The sequence below is a fragment of the Electrophorus electricus genome, chromosome 2 (genome assembly GCF_013358815.1).
Source record: "Electrophorus electricus isolate fEleEle1 chromosome 2, fEleEle1.pri, whole genome shotgun sequence".
NCBI classification, from domain to species: Eukaryota; Metazoa; Chordata; class Actinopteri; order Gymnotiformes; family Gymnotidae; genus Electrophorus; species Electrophorus electricus.
Genome location: NC_049536.1, coordinates 16,295,632 through 16,315,413, shown reverse-complemented (window position 1 = coordinate 16,315,413; position 19,782 = coordinate 16,295,632). Strand labels below are relative to the sequence as shown.

The window sequence follows — 19,782 nt, the reverse complement described above, 5'->3', positions numbered from 1 at the left end:
GTACAGTTATCGGAGCTATGCGCCCAGATGTTGCTAGAAGGAACTGTCAAAACAACCGATTTGATCTGCATTGAGCAACCAAAGCTGTAGCGCTTGTTAGCTGTTGATCCAATAGGCCATTGGTTTTGATCTGCTCCAGGTGATGATCTGCTCCTGGTGATGACTATGAATATATGAGTAATGAGGACATGGGCTGCTTATTGTCTTTTAGCACATCTCCAAGTCTTTGTAGGAATGCTGTTGAACATGCTTGGACCCATTTCTTGTGGAGTAAAGGACTGTTATTGAAGAAGAAAAGCACTTTAGGATACTGGCAGTTGGGCACAGGTGTTAAAGCTTTCCCTTGACACTGACTTCGATTTCACCTGTCCAGTCCTTAGCATAGCAAAGGATTACTAAGGAATTACATTTTTTGGCCAGCACTCTATCAGGTCAGAGGTTTTAAAAGTTGCACTTTGTGCTGCCTGTGAGGTCAGGATGACTAGTTGAATATGTCCCTTAATCACATAAGATCAGGAACACGGGAGGTGCTTGGGTCATCGGAAGAGTCCCAGAGATGATGGGGTCATTCTCAGAGGCTTAAAGGAGCGCATTCTAGGCTCTGCAAGTTTGCGTGGCTTCCACACATGCAGATCCATCCTGGTTACCTGTCAAAAAGCGCTTTGAGAGCAGTTGTTCCTATTTGATGAGGAGGAGGAGGAGAAAGATTTGCTCTGTACCGGAAGGAAGATCCCATGTTTTGTTTCTGATCCCCTCATCTGAAAGGGACATCTGCTTCTTCCTTTGAGCCTCCACAAACAACGAGCCACTGCGGGTAATGTATTCCCTCCCCAGAGTGTCCTCAGCACAGCTGCTTCAGTGGCTGTTCAGCCGTCCCCGAGTCCCAGGCCCCCCAGTCCCGGGGGGGGGGGGGGGGGACTGCTTGCACATGGGAATGACCTCGCCAGCTCCTGGCGAGGTTAGTGCCGAGCGAACGGCATTCCCTTCACAGGTGTAACATGCTGCGGATGACACTTATGGCAGAATGGTGCGAGGTACGCTGAGAGGAGTTGGACCTTGGCCGTTGACTGCGATCTCTCGTCAATGGCCAGTTGAACTGCGCACCTGCCCACTCGTACTTCAGCCACTTGGGTGGGGGAAGAGGGGTGGAGTGGCTCTTCATAGGCTGTGGGTGCCCTTCAGGGCCACGGTGATTTTATGGGAGTGATTCTGAGCTATAAACTGTGCCCACGTCTTAGTTTTCCTCCTGTTTGAGGGCATGCTGTGGTCACGTTTGGAATGCAGTAGGTTTCCTCCAGAGTGCATTTGCAATGTAGTATGACCAGGCACCTTGAATCTTCACTTCTTTGAAATAATGGAGAAAAGCTATTTCTAGAAAAAAGACCATAAATAAGATGGAGTATAAATGCCAGAAAGTGCTGCACCACTCCGCCCACCTTCTGTGACATCATCTGGTTCGGGTTTCTGATATCTCTAGTGCCACGAAGCGAAATCAATAAATCGTTTTCGTTTTGTGGTGTAGTGTTGCTCATGATACCAGTAAGACTGATTAGTTTTGTCACAGTCATATGTTCTGTACCATGAGCATTGTCCCTTTGGGGTTTTCAAGCTACACTTTGTGCATCTGTACACATGAGGACAGACGGTGGGCGTGGATGGCTGTTTGGGGCATTTGGGCTGTTAAGTTGGAGGACTTTGTCTGTCTCTTGGGTTCAGGTGGAGTTTCTGTTTATCCTGCAGCTGTAGTTCCTCTCTATCCCACACATACTTAGCTGCTTACTCATAACGTACTGATGGCAGGACACCATAGTCAGTAAAGTCATATTTCCCTGAGGCAGGCGCACTCTCTCTCTCTCTCTCTCTCTCTCTTTCTTTCTCACTCACATACATACATACATACATACATACATACATACATACATACACACATGCAGACGCATAATACATGCCTGCAAACTGAGGCCAATGAACAAGGCAGAGGCCATAGAGGAGGATCCCAGCTGTTAACACAACACTTCGCCATCACCTTGGAAGCGTGAGGCTCCTCGTCCTTCACTGCCATCCCCACCACATTTACACCAAGGCTCAGAGCCATGACAACACGGCAAGATGAGCGAGAGTGAGCAGACTGTGTTTAACAATGCTCCACCACTGTCTTCCCTTCTGTCCATTTTCTTAACTTTAGAAAACCCTCTAGACCTACATTTGCACGCACCTTTGCGTCTTTTAATGCTGATATATTTAGATGTAGCCCTCCTTTATTCATTTAGGCAGTATTGACAGTTATTTCCATTATCAAAAATATGACCTGCATTGACATCGCGTGACTGCTGCAGTGTGTGTTTTTGACAGCGGCGACCGAAAGAGGTTCGTTATGTTCCTTCCACTACCGAGTACTTCACTGGTCTGACACCTCATAAAGAAAATGAATCTTCAACATGTGCTGTTTGCTCAGTTGTTCACAGATTGACCGCTGGGAATTGACGGTGTTTCTTTTAACTGAAATTTTGCTTCCTGTTCTTTGTTCCATTGAGAGGCTCTGCGCTTCCCTGGAGTGTCATGGCATTAGTAATCATTAGTGCTTTGAAACAGCAGTAAATTATCTAGATGTGGAAATATGAGTAGCCTGCCTTGTTGGAAAGTGAACTTTTCTCATGAGAACTACAGCAGCAGTGTTATTCATGGATCCGAATATTGTCACTTTTGAAATTTAGACTTTTGGGTAATCCAGCCTTCCCACTTTACAACATCCGTTTACCTTTTGGAGATTGTCATTTTGTGACTTGGTGTCACTGAAAAATTTATGAGCATGAATCAATATTTAAAGCTAAAGCATTTTCAGTATTTAACCAGTCAGGGAATATGATTCAGCCTGGGGAAGACAAGACCTCCAGTAGGATTGACCTCTGTAACCTCACTAGGAGTAGAGCGGTTTATATGCATTTCTATTATAATGTAAGAAACTTAAATGAAATTTAGATCTCTTCAAAAACCTGTTGCAATGTTGCCAGATAAGTTACCTGCAAACTGCAAACTAGGGAAGTTTGGACAAGTGTTTGACACAATGACTGAATTTTTAGGAAGGCATGTCTCACTCTGGCAGTGTAAGATCATTTCTTTAGGATGTGTGTACTTGGCTGTCCCACTCCTGGATTATCTGGATAAAGATGAAGATTGCAGCACCTGTGTTTTATAAACATTTGTGACAGCCCAAGATAGCGAGGGGGGTGGGTGTGGATAAGGTTTACATTTTCATTCTTGTCAGATTTTCTTGCTAGCATGGGTGAACATTTGTAAACATATTCAACTTTAAACACCTCTGATTGGTTCATCTTGTGTGTAGACCTTTTAAATGCCGCCTCTGCGAGGACGAGGAGGCGGAGCGGGTTTTCTCTGTGTATTCAGACTGATTGGACCTCACTCTCCCCCTCCCCTCCGAACAGCCTACTGAGGAATCCTAAACATCCTGAACACTACCAGATGTGTAAGCTCTGACCTGCCTCTCTTTTCCACCCCCTGGCCTGCCCCCAACCCCCGGGACTTTCTCTGCATCTCCTCTTAAGGGCTGCTTCTGGAATCTAAATATACAGCAGGCCAGATCGCCTGGAGGTGTCTCCTTCAGACATCGCTCTCATTCTGGGTAATAACCTCCATGCTCCCTGCTGAACAAGAAGCACAGCCTAGAAGTGCAGGCCTTGTCGAAAGAGGCCAGGACCACTGGTCTGGTGTAATCTTTGTTTCAGTTCATGGTGGGCTTTGTGACGAGGGAGTATCCCGATGCAGGGACTATCCGGAAGCAGTCCTGAACCGCTCTGCCCAGCCGCTTTGCGTTATGCTGAAGGAGCTCAGTAGCACCTTCAGTCAATGACTCCTCATCCCACACTAACCATTTTAAACACCCTGTAGGACAGAAAGAGTTATACGCTTTCACAATGCATAACCCTCATTTACATTCTCCTAGTCTGCTACCTGTCTGTCCTTGTGGGTGCTGTTTTCCTAGTTGAGGAAGATTTGGAGATTTATATGTAAACCCAGAAAAGCATGAAGTTGCCCATCATTTTTTACTAATTAACTGCTTTACAGTTCAGTGAAGGAGCGACATACATGCAGAGCCAAACATGTGGACCTTTTGTTTTTAGTTCAGTAGGCCAGGCTTGCCAAAGGGCAAAGTGAGAGGCTGCAGAAATAGCAAAACCTCCCAAGAAGCTGAATAATTGAGTGAGTTCTGTCCTCCAGCTACAGTTGTGAATCAAGAATGGCAGAGCTAAACTAACTGTTTTTCATGTTTACTTACCGCTAAGCTCAGTAAATGGGGGGAGGAACTTTAGTACATACAAAACACTTCACTGATGACTCCCTTACTGAGGGAAAACACAAAATTCCTGAGCATTATGTAATTTAATGGAGGAGTGTTTCACAGAGATACTGCCTATTTCTGGAGATACTAGGCAAAATAAACATGGGTTTCATGAAGCAAGCACACACATGCAATGTGTTAGTTACTTTGCAGTGTCCGTGGTTATTATAGCTAGTTTCACTTTGCTTTATATCACGTGATTGTGCTTGAATAACATGAAGGACTTAAAAACAAGGGGGGAAAATGTGGGCAAAAAAATTATGGCTTACTTTTTAGCCAATGTAATATTTTTTACTGTAACATAATGTGAATTCCAATCTCAAGAACGGAACTGGGGGAAAAAATAATAAGTAACCTGGGCAGGGAGGGGGGAATAGAAGACCCTTGGACTCTTGGTGCACATTAACTTATGGTCTGCTTTATTTTCTGTGGTATTTTATGGTGTTTCATATTTGTTGCTCTGAGAGAGATGCTGATATTTGACCAATGTGGGAGAAAAAGTGAATGCATAAAGTTAGTGCATTTCTCTCTCTCGCTCTTTCTCTTTCTTCCTCTCTCCCTCCCTCCTCTTTCTCATATTTCTTTGACCCCAGCGTCAGGAATGCGGTTCACTTGCACCGCTGGCTTTTTTCTTTCATGCCTATTCTGTTCATCCCTTTCCTCTTTTTCCCCCATTCTCCTCTTCATAACTCTATCCCCTCATCTCTCACTTTTTCTCTTTCTTTCCCCCTCTCTCTGTTTCTCTGCTCCTCCAGATTTGATCATATTTGTATCCGTCACTGGTGCTTGGCCCCCTGAGGTCATCAGTGCCCAGCAGTGGCTTCCTCAGGACCTGCTCATGTTTTATTGCCTCTACAGAATGCAGTTGGCATTCACAGTACTTGGTCATCTTCTTTGACGCATGCTCTCCTCCATCACTTTTCTCTCACTGATGGCTGGAGGCCTTTGCTGCTTTCCCTGGGATAATGTAAATGATGAGCTCTGCAGACTTAAGCTCCGACACACTTGCCTCTGAGGTTTGTGTACTACTGAAGGCCTTGATGAACTGCATCAGATGTGTTAAATTGGTTTTGGTACTGAGCTCTGATGGACTAGGCATCTTCTGGGCTGCGGTTAAACACCTGTGATGTGAACTTTAGACTGCTCATCTACAGACACAAACCTTTTTAAGTCTTGTCCAGTGTGCTAGTCGCCCTTAATTCCAGCAGTACCAATCAGACTGCTTGGTGTCGGAGATGAGCCACCTGCTTTGCTAGCTCCCTGGACGTGCCCTACTGCTGCTGAGCCAAGAACGTGCCCTGCCTGTCCTCCATTCCCAATCCGGAGAAGATTCTCCTGGAGGATGGTTCCCGGGCAAGCCCGAGGTAACGGCGTGGGTGGGACCTGAGCCAGAAATGGACAGCTGTCGATTTGACGTCCCCCTGAAATGGAGCTGTTGTGCCATCAACTCAGGGGCTAACAGATCTGCCTCCCTGCCACATGGAACCTGCAAGCTTATATTAAAGCAAGAGAGCGGCATGTGGGAGAGCCTGGCAGAATGGAGGCATCGCTTTGTTCAGGAGGGGGGGCAAATCTTTCGAATGCATTTCATATTTCAGTTGGTATCTGTGCCATTCATGGCCATTTCCTCTCTCTGGCTGTGCCTCATTTCGAAAGCAGAAACACATCATGCAACTGCCCCAGTTGTCATAGCAAGATTCAAATAAGTGATGAATAAGCTGGTGGCAGTAGGAGTCTGACATCAGGTGGCTGGCGCCAATGCACCCCCCGGGCATCAGACGTGGCAATGAGCAGGCCCGGCCATTGCCCACCTCCCCAGCACTGCCGGATCTCCTCCCACTCCGCATCTGGTGAGGGCAGTGACAGTGTTGCAGGTCCACGGCAGGTTGAAGCCAGCTCTGGTGTGCTTTGTAACTGAGGTGCTGGTCACTTCAGTGTCTCCCTTTCTGTCGGACGGTCTGTTTCTTCCGCTTTCGTTTCGTCTGCTTTCTCTACTGTGGGATGTCGGCAGCCTGGTGCTATTGTATGCTTTTGTAAAAAATTATTTGTGCGATAACTCTGTATGTAGCGAATTCACTGTATGAATCCTTCCAGTGTCAATCAAGTGTTCATCAAAAATTTTGTTGGGCTGAGATTGTACTTTAACTGTGGGTGGGTGTCTATGTCTACCTCATGTCTCACCTCTCCCTGTCACTGATCTTGTTCCATGTGTGAATTATGAGGTGGAATAATTTCAAACTGGGACTCATTTCATCTGTGTTATTGGCTGTGCTGATGCTGCTTTTACAGCTCGTCCAGGGCCATATGTAAATATGGTGCATAATTTCACATTGAACATGAATCGCATGATTTTTATCAGAGTACATGCAGCCCAATAGAATCAGAGCTGTTTTGCAATTTGCTCATGGTTGTTTACAGTTCAAAACCACATCACAGGAATACAGTGGCATCCCATGTGTGCAAGACTGTAGTGTGTCTGCTCTCTCTCTCTCTGAACAAGGGCTGTGATTGGTGCTGCCGTGGGAGGCAGGGCCACAGTGGTGCGACTGTTCCAGTCACAGCAGAAGGAGTGTTAACTCAGACTTCCTCACACTTCCTTCCTCCTGACGTGAGAACAAATGAGCCAGGCAGTAGTGGCAGACTGGGAGGGAGTCTCTGGCCCCGCCTTTCAAAAACCACCCCCAAAAGACTGGCCCCGCCTCTCTGGCACCACTCCCACATCTCTTGCCCCACCTCTCTGGCACCACCCTCCCCTCTTTCGCTCCTGCTGATGTCAGTTGATGTCAGTGGCCTGCTCCTTTGTGCTTTCTCACTAACAGTGCTTGAGTGCATGTTTCCCTGTGCCTAGGTAAGCAGTCGTTCGTGTGTGTGTGTGTGTGTTTGTGTGTGTGTGTGTGTAAGTGAGTGCGTGCGTGCGTGCCAGCCATTACCTCAGTGCCTGGAGACTGCTGCTAGTGGCAGTGAGGCTCTTGCCTAGCAGTTTGTGCACGTGCGCCAGCAATATGGTCTCTCCATGCTGGGGCCTGTCCACAACGCCACAGGCACCTGGACAGACTTCTGTTTACGTTCCCACCTACCTCGCTGGTCATACACAGACTCTGTGTGCGGCGGGGAGGCATACTGCTCAACTTGCCTAATCATTAACATTCAGTATAGAAATTATAAAAAGAAAAGGCCTCCTATTCAGATTGCAGGCAAATATTATTACTAGTCCTTTAAGGAGCATATTGAACAGATTAAGTGCTTTAGTCATACATGTCACAACAATTCGCTGAGAGCCGAAACCCAAAACTTTCAGTACCCTAGACTACCTTCAGAATTCCCCTACTGAGTGCCCAGTACAACATTGCCAGCGGCTTGCACAGGGCCGACGTCTTGAGAGCAGCTCCAATTCGCTCCTTTGATCTGTCGCCGTGCTTCTGTCCCTCTTTGTAGCTGAACATGCTCTAGGCAGTGAAGTTCCAACCCTACCCCCATTTAAGGAATGCCCCAACGAATTCCCATTCATACATCCGGCCTCGAAGTAGCTTTGGTGACTGTTGCTCGGGAGCTTTGCTGACACGATGTTGTGTAGCGTTCAGAGCTTCCCCTTTCTTCATAGCGATCCGACAATTACGCTACCCACTGCCCACATGGGTTGCAATCCCAAAGTTTAGTTCCCTTCAGAAAGGAGCCTTCTTGGTAGTTTGGACTGCACAGGCATGTGCAAGAGGCCCAAATGTGCAGTTCTACCTGGCCTGCTGCTTCTTTCATCAAGGGAAAACTTCTTTCCCAAGCGCAATATTTCTCTGCAAATGTAATGCCTGGAAGCCATCCCCCTGTTCATCTGCAAGGCCATTGTAACGCACGACTGCCAGTGTTTAAAGCTGGAGATTTTGCAGTACATGCTTCAGTGGAAAACCCCAGGCCATTATTCTACTACCTTGGACTGCTGCACGGGTTGGCGCTGGGACAATGCTGTGTCCGAAATGAAAGCTTTAGCCAGGCCTGCGCTGCTTGGTTTTAGGCCAGCCCACCAAGGCATTCTGGTACCACTGCCACACTGGATGTGGGAGGAGCTTCATTGCACTCGCCAAGTGCAATGGACCCATGATCCTGGCATGCTGGGATGGGTGGACAACCGCAGGTTTGCGTGTTTTATATTTTAGACTAGCGAATGTTGAACATCAAATATGGGGTTGATGTATGTTAGTCAGGTATGTTCTTAGGCTTAATATGATGGAAGGGTGGGGAGAAAAGGTGTGAAAACCTTTTTGTTTATAATCTGTTTATAATCTTTAGCATGCACAAAGAGCTTTGATGAAAAATGCAAGCAATGCAGTCCATGTTTTACTGATAGTAATTCAGCCATTCTAAATATGGTCATATGTAACTTTGGTGTCCTGATACTGGCTAATTGGTACAATCTGTTATGACTGGAGGGCGTTATGTCTATTTGGGCTACCAACTCCTTTGGCTGATTGCGGGCTCTGTGACCTTGTAAGACAGTGGTGGCTGGTGGCGGGCTGCCCTAAAATTGAAACACTCCTTTTACCCTAAGAAATACATGGCCTTGTTCTAACTGCCTCTGATAACCCATTTCAGTTAACCCGCTTCAGACCAGGGTGAGCCCAGCCCGCGTTACCGTGACACGGGCATGGATGGCTGAGCACTGTGCAGAAGGTCCAGGATAAACGCACACCTTCTCAAAAAAAAACAAAACAAATCGAAGCTGGTATAAACACAAAGGACTGATGAAACAGAAGGCGGAAGGTTCTTTTGGTTTGTTTCCATGCTCCGTGCTGGCTCCAGGCTCTCGGGAACAAGCAGGCAGTACCGGCACTGGGGTTTTTGATCCGTTCCCTCAGCCCTGGCAAGGTGGCCATGCATGCACCCATGGGTGCCTGTGTGTCTGTGTGGCTGCTGACCCATCTGCTGTCTTTCAACATCGTCAGCTCCCATTTTCTGAGAAAGGAGCAGCAAAATGGTTTCATATGAGTCTTGAGCTTTCTTTTTAGAGCCTGTTCAATCTTCCCACAACCTCACGCTCTCTAACTCTCTTGCTGTCTGAGAAATGAAATTGTTTTCTGACTAAATTATAGTCCTTGATACAGGTGAGTTGGAAAAGGGGCACGTGAGCGTCTAGGCCCCTCCCTCTACCCCACCCAAAGGAACCTGCTGCCACATAGCACATGCATGGCTTCTTTCTTTCTGCCCTCAGCCCCTCTGTCTTGCTTGCTCTAACTGAGGGCATGTTTTGATACCAGCGTTAAACACATTGCTTCCCACGTCCCCCTGGCTCTTTCCTTCTCTGACATGGGAGCCTGCCATCGGTCACACTCTCACATTTCAATGTCAGAAAAGTAAAAACAACAGTCGCATGTAGTCCTTTGTGGACCACCACACTTAAACGCAGCAGCCCTCGTCAGCTGTTGTTTTGTGGTGGACTTTTGCCTGCTCGAAGGGAACTCTGTGTTTATTACAGGAAAGAAAGCACCATAAAACGACCATCAGCAACCTCCTCTGCATAAAGGCACTGGTGTTCAAACGCTGCCAAAGCATACACCCTCGCCTCTGGCTCCTCCCCTCCAACTCTGGCCCCTCCCCTCCGGTGGCTTGTTCAGGGGGCCCTGTGCATTATTCATCTCGGTGTGAGGAAGGGGTCTTTTTGCACTGGGCCCCGGGCCCCACCCTGAAGCCCTGCAGCTGAGCCAAGTGAGGCTGCAGGAAGCCGAGGTCTGGCCAGAGGGGCTCGCTAGAGATTTGCATTGGCTGGTGGACAGGACGTATGGAAGCTCTTGTTTCAGTTTTTCTGTTGAAAGATGGCTTTTTAATGAGAGAGAGAGAGAGAGAGAGAGAGAGATATGCGCCTAGAAGGGTAAAAGATTGAAGGGGCCAGGTCAAAGCCCTGAACCTCAGAGGAATCCATGCCCTTTCCCGATGCTTAGGGTTAGGCTTTTGAAACACCCTTGCAGTGCAGTTCCATGCGGTTGTGAGTGCTGGAGCTACAGGCAGAAACATGAGCCTGTCTCTGGCCATAACTCTAACAGAGTGGAGCACCAGAAACCTCAAATGCCCCTTCCTGCACATGTGGGAATGAGGCAGTGGCAGATCATGTAGTGCAGTGGTTCCATCGTGGCTTCCTGTGTGTGCGATGCCAGGGAGGTGGTTAGGTGGGTGGGTGGGTTGTATATTTGAGAGAGTGAGCGAGGGAAAGAGTAAGTGATCAGTGTTTTGAGCAATGTGTGTGTAGGTATGCGTGTGCAAGTGATCGCTGCTTTCATCGGTGTTGTATATGTGCATGTGAGAGGGAAAGTGATTATTGCTTACAGCTGTGTGTGTGTGAGTGATGCGTGTGTGTGGGTGCATGTTAGTGTATGTTAGTATGTTGTGTGTCCATTTGTGTGTGAGGGGGAGAGAGAGAATGTGATCATTTCCAGGTGTGTGCATGTGTGCGCGCACGCATGCATACGTCCATGTGGATATACGCACGCATGTGTATGGCACTCCCACACTTGCATTGTCTTGAATCCCACTCCAAATAGAGACTTTGGTCCCTCACCCAAACCTCCCATCACCCTGGTGTTGTTTTTCTGTGGTCCAGAACTACAGTCCATAGCATTCACTGGTGATTGTCAGGTTGGATGCTGGCCGACAGCAGGGAATGATGGAGAAGGAGCTTGCTTTACCAGTCTAGTCCATCCATCCTGGTAGCATACATACTGCCTGTAATACCACATGTAAACCATACTGTATATTGTGTAACAACAGTTTTGAAGTTCCTGCCAGTGCTGGGTGTTTTTGGCTTTCTTTCTCTCTCTTTTAAAAGTTAAAAGGGGCAAGAACAACTACACCAAAAAAACAGGCTGTCTTTTAGCTTTGAGACAGATTAATGGAACAACTTCCCTTTGGGCAGGTTTTATAAGCTGATGTGAGCCACCCTCACTACTCTAAGCATAAAATGGAAATCAATACCTTTCAGGTTCACAAATAGCCTGGGACAGTTTGGAATAGAGATCTCCCCGTGAAGTCTGCCGTTCTCTCTCACTTCCTCTCTCTGAGTGTAATGCTGACAGGACTGGAGAGAGACAGCAGGGCTTGGAGTGCGCATGGATTTGTGGGATCTGAATGTTTTCTGTGTGTGTGCGTGCATAAACTAAATGTCTGCATTCTCTCTAAAGCAAACATTAAAAAAACAAAAACAAACAAACGCACATGTAGACCAGGAGGAGAAAAAAGAATATTGGTCTGCTGGACTGTGCTTATGAAGCTGTAGTCAGAGGGTGTTTCGTGTATGTGTCTGTTAGTAGAGTTTAGGAGCACAACTACAAACATCTGGTTCTCATTGGTTAGACAAAAATGGAGCCAAGTTTTGGGAATTGGCATCACCCATACACACACAGGCTGAGTCATTTAAACCGAGAGCGCTGTCTTAGAGCTAATGGAGAAATGAGAGATTGGGTAGTAGCGTGAAAGTTCCACCCCGCCCACTTTGGCTTGACCCGCCCAAGAGCCCTCTCACCTCCAGCTCCAAACCTGCTGACATCAACCAGTCCCAAGCAAGCACTCCAAGTGTCAGACACCTCATTTCTCCCACTGCTGCAGAAGCACATACGCCCCTCCCCCCCACACACGGTAGGGAGGGGCATGTTAGATTTTTATGGAGTGAATGGGAGTGTCTCATTTTTCAGAATGAGAAACTCTGCTGGAGCGTTCCCATTGATGAATGTAATTTCTGAGGCACTAAGAAAGGAGGAGAGTAGGTGTGTGTGTGTGAGTGCGACTCAGAAAAATTATGATTACTACAGAGCATTTGTTTATGTACATTTATGACAGTAGCAGTCCTTTGTGTGTGGTGGGGAGGGTGGGTTAGTGTGTTGTGTATGAGGCTCTAGGATACACATTTTTTCGCCCCAACACGAGTGACATTTGCATTAATTAGTCGCGTCTCTCGTGGTACAGCCTGTGGCAAACCGAGTTGCTCGATGCATCACAGTTGGTTCCCCCGCACTGGGGTCCTTTTTCCAAAAACAACCCCAATGTTACATCTCTAATGATCATCGGATGCTTTGTCCAAAAACCATCTCTATGTTGGTGCCCTAATCATAATCATCGCTGGCTTTATCTGCCAACCATCACCAGTCAGTGTCTCTGTAACCTTCACCTGCATCACTGTCACTACTTAGGAGCAGGCCCTGGCCAATCAGAGCTCCTCTTCTGTCGGTGGCCATGTGGCCAAAGTAGTCTGGCTGATGATTGATGCTATGGAATATTGCAATAAATAATTTATGATTAGTTTGCTTGATATCATTCTGTTGCTTACCACTGGCACATGACTTTTCTCAAATGGTTTGACCTTTATTTAAACATTCCCTTAGGACAAGTACTAAAAATAAATATAGGAAGCACTGCTGCAGATGTACATTTTTAAAATGCCACTTAGTCTATAAAAAGGGACTTTTTTCAGTCTGGGTACATAGAAATGAAGCAAATAAACACTAGTCCTGGTGACCTAATTGCTGGTGGAGAGAAAGGTGGATCAGCTTGCTCAGAAGAAAGGTGTTAATGTGCCAGAAACATGGAGAACGTGTTCAAAGGTTGTGTTGCATACATTCAAAATAAAATCTCCACACATGTGCTCTACCTCATGCCCACTGAAATTTAAATTGCTGTAGTCCTGAGTGGAAAAAGGGGGGGGGGGGTGAGAGTACTTGTTGACATGAAAGTTAAATGGATGATAATTATAACAGTAAGTTCATGTCTGAACCTGTCTCTGTTGTTAAAAACTAGATATTGGTAACTACTGGGGAAATGTACATGAACCCCATATGTATTTTTGTTTTTTATTTTTAATTTTTTTTTATTTAGTCGTGTTTCTAAATATGCTGTCTAATTCTCCATCACTCTTCCACTAGCACAGAGGTCACATGTAGAGGAAATTGTTTTGATGACTTCTATATGCAAGACAGGAGACCCTTACACTGAGGGCTCTATGGAAAAACAGCTAGTGTGCTAGTTAAGAGATGAATGGATGGGATATGTACAGGTAAGAATGGTGTCGGGGATCGGGTCCTTGTTCCCGTGTGAGTTAGCACGCGTGCTAACACTGCGATTCCCCCGGGCCCAGAAGTGGGACGAGCTGAGCAGCATCGTGACCCATTCTTCCCGTGTTCACCCGTGTTCACTCATGCCTTTCACTCCATTTCTCTGTTCCAGCACGTCTGCCCTGCACGACAGGACCATTGGATAGGGATTGAGGAGGAGGGAAGAGCCAGAGTAAGTGATCAACCATGGCGTGCCATGTAAACACGCGGTGTCCCCCTTAAACATGTGGTGTAACCTGTGAATGCATGGAAACTGCTTATGGCTGGGGAAAAACAAGTTTTTCGTAAACGCGGTAATTCAATATGGACGCCCACCTTTTTGTTTCTTCCCCCCTTCTGAGGGAACAAAGGGAGGGCAAGGAAGCAAGGCAGAGAGAGTGCTAATCGCTCCGAGGATCCCCCTTGGACGATGGCCCTAGCCTTTGTTTGCCCTCTGGGCACGACTGGCTGCCTGAGCCTCTGTTTCCTACACAGAGAGAACTGTCAGGGCTATCCGGGTCCCCTTTTGTTTCTCCCTCAGGTCAATGAAATATGAGGCCCACCTCTCCCAAATTAGAGCCAAAACCTGGAGACATGTTTTTGCCTTACATAAAAACAGAATCTCTTTGTCTTGTTCCATTTGCGTTTTCTTTCTCTCTTGTTCTCCTCTCTGCTTCCCCTCTCTTTCCAACTTCTCTCACCCTCTCCCTGTCCTGTTCTTTTTCTGTCTCTCTCTCTCTCTCACTGTCTGCCTCTCTCTCTCTCCTCCATTCCCTATGTGCTGCGCTTGGCTTGGCAACCTTGCACTGCCTCATCACTTTTCTTAGTGGTGGGGTGGTGAGGTGTTGAGGAAATGATGACTGAAGGGCAGATTAAAAACAGCCTGCATGGCAATGAATGATCTGATTTTGCTCCACCCTCTCGCTCCATCAGTGGTGGCGGTGGCACTGGGATCCCGGCAGCATTTTAAGTAAAATATTTCTTGCTCCCCCGTCTTCAGCTGCCAGCGAGAGGGAGGGAGACCTTGGTAAATGAATATTGTTTTGCAGTCTCGGGCTGCCTTTCATAAGCTCCCTGCGTGGACCCAACTGGGCTGTGGTGATGATTTATAGTTCCTGTCAGTCTGTGTCTGTGTCTGTGTGTGTGTGTGTGTGTGTGTTTAGTATTGAGACACTGTGGTGTATATTATGGAGGGTTAAGCTAAATGGTATTTCCCCAGCTGCATGCCTCTGCCCCACTTGATGGTAATGACCACACAGTGGACAGGCGAAAATGACCATCGCCGTGGAAACCTGCCTTTATAATATTTTGGAGTTATTGTAGATTGGGTTTTGGGTGCATTGAATATTTTGAAGTTCTCTCGTTCCCTCGGACACACACACGTAGAGACAATCCCATGCCTCACAGGCAAAATACCTTTTGTCATTCTCTCCTGGCATCAGGTGCTGTGCTCCCATGGGGATAATTCCCCCTTGAGAACAGCGTATGTGTTTGTGCGCTCCGGTGCAGGGCGTGTGGTTTCGTGTCTATCTGGATTGAGGTGGGGTTTCCGTTGCATTCTTCTCATCTTCCCTGGTCTTTTTTTTTTTGGGTGGATTCAAACCGCAGGTCACCTCTCAGGGAGGACCAAAACAGGTTTGTTGGCCTGATGAACAAGCGTGCTCATTATCTGATGTAAGAATCACACCCCTGAGCGGTCTGAATAGTTTGCTCTGAGGGCTGGATAAAATTGGTGCGGGCTGAACCATCTCCTCACTGGGTCAGAAATTGGGGGGTGTGGCGATGGAATGTTGGACCTGTTTGGCACCAGTGTCAGAGTTTACAGTATTCAGAAGCTCATTAGAATAACTCCTTGCTTTTTCTGTTTTCTCTGGCACCCTTGAGGCAAGTAATGATCGATTTACATGAAATTAATTTGACTGCATAGATGCCTGCCTCTCCCTTCCGTAATAGACACACAGAGAGGGAATAATATAATGGTGACTGGTTATGCTATGCGTGGAACTCCCACTCATGCCCCATACCCATGTTTCTGTGTGTGCATGAGCCACTCCTCCAGGATTTAAGGTAATCCCTACCAGTCTTCGCAACAGTCCTTTATGGCTGGATCCTGGTGCTGGACCTTCCCTCGAAAAATGTCCCACCTTCACTAGCATAAACTAATGACTGCTCCACCTGCCCTCTGCTTCATGAGCCGTGTGGTCATGGTACACATCAGATTATGAAGCACAGGCTTGTGGCACTGATTCTGCCCCTGGCCCCGCCCACAGCCCTGGCACATGCGCTTGCTGTTGAAGCATGTTGGTCTATTAACTGCCCTCCAAAAGACAGAGCTAGCTTCAACTGAAGGTGATGCTACATGGGGATTTAACCTCTGAGACTAGGAGTATCTGAGGTTATCTGATCCAAATGAAATAAAGAAAAGCAAGTAAACAACTAAAGAGTCAAATGAGGAGTTTGGGAATGGGGGTTAAGGAGGAGATGAAGGGATGAGGGTGGCGACTGAGATGAAGAGGAATAATGATGCGCATCACACAGCCTCTGTAGTGTTCAGCACCACACATTTACAGTGTGCAGTCAGGTTTGAGTCCCAGCTGTGCCAGGCTACTGAGAGGTTCCCACCGTTAAAGCTGCTATTTGACAGTGCTCTGTACTGAGAACTACATGCCGGTACATGTCGGAGGAGGATTATGAGTGCTTTCTGTTATACTGGCCCCCTTGTGTTGAGAGAGGAGGAAATAAAGGAGTGGTGTATGGAGGAACCTGTTTCAGTACGTTGATCTAGATATCGTACCTAAAAAAAAAGCTCTGCTGTCTGAGTTGGAAACCTGTTTAGAATTGTAACCAAAATGCTTTGAAATTACACTGGACAACATTTGAAATTTTATTTGCTTCCCAAACTAAAACTGACGGACCTTTTTTAAAAAAAAAAAAAAAATTGTTATTTTTATGCTGAATTTGAATCTGTTTTGCAATTTTTCTATCGTGTATGGTTTTTAAGTGGCCAAATAGATGTCACATTAATTATATACTACTTATTCATAAATAAGGTGGTTGTTACACTTGAAATATGTACAAACATGCTTCTAAATTGTACACTTTCCTTGGTACCGCTTTTCCATACTGTACTTAATGACATATGAGTCACAAAAAAAAAAAAACTATGGGAGATGGAGATACTCTGAAAATACCCTTGCACCAGCGTGCAAAAATACATGATACAGGTAGACACGAGACCCCCCCCCCCCTCTCGCTTTCTCCTCTTCCTCCTCTTTCTTTTGTCATTTTCTCCTCTGATGCACAGACAAGTATGATGTGATTTCACTGATCTTTGGGTGGGTCACTCACCATTTAGATGTTGGCACGCGTGTTTCCCAATCACGTTGTCCCCTATTGATTGCTTAAAAAAAACTAAGCAAAAAAAAAAACAAAAAACAACCCAATTAGCGGTCAGCCTATGGTGAAGGGGCCCACATCTCATGCTTCACCGCAGTGGCTGGCTGAGCTATTGATTCTTGAGAAACCCCTTTCCTCTAGCTATCTTTTATTCTTCACACCTGTGCACATAAATGCACACACACCAACGTATGCTCACAGACCTATTTGGTTCACATCTCTTATGAAATAAAGGGTTCAAATCATAATGGGTTTCAGCTACTACTACTTCACTCTGCAAATGATCTCTTCTGTCTGTCTGTCAAAATAAAGAAACAAGTTGTATTGGGGCTCAAATTCATTTTTGTGGGAAACCTCACTAATAAACCATTCAGTTTTGGTATATTAATTTTTCAACACAGTGTGATCCATAAGATATGGGTCCGTTCATTCTTAGGACTGTCACTCATTGGAGATACAGTTCAAGAACTGTTTGCATATGAAACTATTGAAATGATGTCATTGCTGAAGAATGAATATTGTGATGTTTTGTGATATTAAAGTTTGTAATATGTCTAAAGAAGAGCAGGTGTGTGTGTGTGTGTTTAGAGCATGGATAGAGCACACAGGTTTAAGCTTAGTGCAGTAGCGTGAAGAAATGGATGCTTTTATCAGAGTTTTCCAGAGGTTCTATCAGCTGTGTGTGTGTGTGTGTGTGTGTGTGTGTGTGTGTGTGTGTGTGTGTGTGTGTGTGTGTGTGTGTGTGTGTGTGTGTGTGTGTGTGTGTTCATGTTTTAACAGTGTGGACCTACACAATGCTTCAGCAGGCGTGCTCATTCACTTAGTAAAGCTTCAAATTTGTTGCAGTGGATAAGAGCAATATGACTGATCAGACTGACAAAGTTTTTAAAAAGTAATCTTGAGTCCTGAAGTTTCTTACTTGGGCAACATTTGTTTCCAGCTTTGTGTGTGTGTCTGTCTGCGCGAGTGCATGCGCACCTTGTCTAGAATCCACATTTCATTATACCAGAGTCATTCTATTGTCTTTGTAACAAAGCTTTATCTAAAGCAGATGCAACTTCAGGTTGGGGTAAAGATAAAGCTTTCAGACAAAATACTCCTCTAGCCACATAGCGGCTAGGGAATAATAGGCATCCTGCAGCTACAGGGCCAAGGTGTGTGAGTGTGAGAGCCAGAGGAAGAGGGTGAACGAGCAAGTATGTGGGTGTGCAGACTGAGTGCACCACTGTGATTCTGATTATAGTGGTAGAAGTGTTAATGATGATTGCTGGACGGAATGAAAGGGCACTGCAGACGGCTTGCCACCCCTAGCCAGGTTCAGCCTAGCCAGAGCGCCAGCCTCTTTTAATCGCTATGGTAACATGACTCACGGGATCTCAGGTTCTCTTGTCTCTCTCTCATTTTGTATCTGTGGTTTACGGTCTGGTTGCTATTCAGATTTTCCCGCCATAATTTCTGTTAAAATAACATTGGTGGAATCAAGGAATGTGGACGTGATCGAAATGTTGTAGTTTGTTTATAGTGATGTTCACTCTTCTTTGCAGATCCCTGATGCTTTTGGGCTTTCAAGTCAGGCCTGGCGTATTAGTGAAAATATTTCTAAGCTTGTAGATGTTCTTGTGTTGTATTTGTATTATTATATTTTCTTTGTCTTTGTTATTATTATGTGTACATTTTATTTATTATGGTGTGTCTATGTAATTGTCTCTCTGAGTTGGTACTAGATCAGTTCTCTGTATTGCTTCACATGCTCTGAGCAGTTATTATAGAACAGTATTAGAACAGTGCTGCAGGGTAGTGTGATGCCAACAAACTGGAAGTTAGTAGCTGTAAAACAGACCACTCTCCTGTGGTAAAAATGATAGCAGAGCTATGATATCCAGTTTGCATCACTTTATCACATTGCAAGGTGAGATTCCTACTAAACATCTGATATTACTTCATGTTCTTATACTGTTAGAACGAATCTGTGTGAGTGAATAACTAACTGTGTTGCACACCTCAGCCACCTTTGCATGTTTCTTCAGAAATGGTTCTTCAGAAGGTTGTGTTTCATCAGAGGTGTTTATGGAACAGGGTAGCCACAGGGTGAACCTGTATAGCAGGTTAAAGTTGTTATTATTATGAATTAGCACCTGAGAATTCCAACTGTGTCTGTACATATCCTGCGTTCCGAGGTGGAATGTGAGGTCGATAATAATGTAATTTTCTAACAGTGCACCTGTTCCTTCTTGTGTCCTTCTGGGTATTAGACCAGCACAGAAATCTCTGGACTGAATCAGACATGTGCAAAATTAGAAATGTGTTTTTTCCCCCAATTAACTGATAAAGTGGATAAAATTCTAGGCTATGGTACTATGTGAGAAGGACTAAACTGTAGATTATTCACCCACGGTCTCGAAGAAACTGGTCACACTGCTAGATTAGCGCCCCACGAGTCACCGTGTGTTTTGTGAAGGCCATGAGGCATCTCTACTATCGACTGTTATCTGATGTCAAAGTGAGCGTTCTCAACCTCTGTGGCAGAAGACAAGCTAAAGCAGTCCTCAGACCTCTCGGACTGCAAGAGGGAATGTAAGGTCTATTTACACACGAACCATGCACGTGTAGTCACGCAAAAGCACCTGTGAGATCATATTCTCTGAATCCTTTGAAATATTTTATACTAACTGCCTCTGCTTAGTCATAATTGCACACAGATAGATAAAATACCACATGAGCGAAGTGGTGAGGTCACCTGTAGTTCTTGTACACTAAGGATTTAGGTCTGGCCACACCCTGCACCTGTCAGGCAGTTCCCAAAACCGGCTCAAAACCTGTTTTCCAAACTGACCTAAGAAAAAGCTCTTGCATTACCATTGCTTCCTGTTTATTATTTGATTTTACTTGTATTTAATTACTTCTTTATTTTTTTTCCTGCCTGCTAGCTGCATGTTGTATCTCTTTTGCTGCTCTGTAATTACCCAT

At 45.8% G+C, this 19,782-nt stretch overlaps 1 protein-coding gene across 2 annotated transcripts in view; it reads left to right on the top strand.

Moving 5' to 3' along the window:
• plxnb2a (plexin b2a) overlaps window positions 1-19,782 on the top strand; it is a 77,646-nt gene that overhangs the window by 22,101 nt on the left and 35,763 nt on the right. The window contains exon 2 of one of the 2 annotated variants that reach the window (XM_035521120.1): window positions 13,553-13,612. The exons of the other annotated variant lie outside the window; for it this stretch is intronic. The gene's annotated coding sequence lies outside the window, so the exon portion shown is untranslated. The remainder of the gene's footprint in view (window positions 1-13,552; window positions 13,613-19,782) is intronic. 2 annotated transcript variants of the gene reach the window in all.